Below are 1,508 nucleotides of genomic sequence, written 5' to 3' on the forward strand. Positions count from 1 at the left end.
GTTGCCCAGGCTGTAGTACAGTGGAACAATTTTGGCTCACTGCATCCTTCACCTCCTGGGTTCAAGGGATTCTCCTGCCTCAGCCACTTGAGTAGCTGAGATTCCAGGCACACACCACCATGCCCAGCTAACTTTTTGTATTTTTAGTAGAGATGGGGTTTCACTATGTTGGATGGCTGGTCTTGAACTCCTGACCTCAGGTGACCCACCTGCCTCAGCCTCCCAGAGTGCTGGGATTACAGACGTGAATCACCACTCCTGGCTCTTCTTTTTTTTATATCCTTAAAAGTGTTATTAGCTTCAGAAATCATCTTCCCTCTGAAATTCTCCTACCATTTATTTATTTATTTTGCTTTTTTCTTTTCATGAGAGCTTTACTGATACATAATTCACATCACATACCATAAAATTCACCCTTTTAAAGTTTACAATTTAATGGTTTTTAGCATATTCATAGAATTATGTATCTATTACCACCATCCAATTCCAGCATATTTCCATTGTCCCTCAGGGAAACCCCATACCCATTTGCTGTCACTCCCCATTGTGCTCTGCCCCCAGCCTCTGTCAGCCACTAATCTACTTTCTGTTTCTACAGATTTGCTTATTTTGGACATTCCATATAAATGGAATCATAAAATATGTGGCCTTTTGTGAATGGCTTCTTTCACTTAGCATAATGTTCTCAAGTTAACCTGTGTTGTAACAGTACTTCCACTTTGGTTTTTCTGGTCACTGAATTCCTTTTTGTATCTTAGTTCTTCTTTTTTTTTTTTGGAACGGAGTCTTGTTCTGTTGCCCAGGCTGGAGTGCAGTTGCACAACCTTGGCTCATTTGCAACCTCCACCTCCTGGGTTCAAGCGATTCTCCTGCTTCAGCTTCCTGAGTAGCTGGGATTACAGGTGTGTGACACCACGCCAAGGTGATTTTTATACTTTTAGTAGAGATGGGGTTTCACCATGTTGGCCAGGCTGGTCTTGAGCTCCTGATCTCAAGTGATCTGCCCACCTCAGCCTCCCAAAGTTCTGGGAATACAGGCATAAGCCGCCATGCCCGACCAGGAGTTAGTTCTTTTCCAACTTTTTAGCAGGTGGCTCAATCCTTTTTTAAGACTCAGTTCTTGGCCCAGTCTGTGTATTGTATTCTACACCCATAGACATCCTACTTGCCTTGATTGCAGAGGCACAGCACTTCATAGAACTTTAGCAATTCTCAGCATTCTCTTCCCACAGTGCCCTGCTATTGTTTTCTCTAATGGTTGTTGCCTAAAGTTTCAACTGCTGTTGAAATGGCTATATACAACTTTCATCATTTTAGAGCATGTAGGAATGTCAGTTAACAATTTCAGGGAATAGTTTAATCTTGTTTTCTGAGGGAATCTTCCTAGAATTTTTGGCTGCCATTTCAGAACTTTCCCAAGCATCCTTTAAAACCAGTAGAAAACTATATAATCCTTTGATTATGCTTTTACTATATAGTAGCTCCCCATAACTTTTTTTTTTTTTTTT

General features: G+C 41.2%; 1 protein-coding gene across 3 annotated transcripts in view; it reads left to right on the plus strand.

Annotated features, from left to right (window-relative positions):
• The window catches only part of DDHD2 (DDHD domain containing 2), a 31,355-nt gene that overhangs the window by 17,951 nt on the left and 11,896 nt on the right, over window positions 1-1,508 (plus strand). The gene's annotated exons all lie outside the window — the stretch shown is intronic.

The sequence above is a fragment of the Cebus imitator genome, unplaced genomic scaffold (genome assembly GCF_001604975.1).
Source record: "Cebus imitator isolate Cc_AM_T3 unplaced genomic scaffold, Cebus_imitator-1.0 Scaffold5, whole genome shotgun sequence".
Taxonomy (NCBI): Eukaryota; Metazoa; Chordata; class Mammalia; order Primates; family Cebidae; genus Cebus; species Cebus imitator.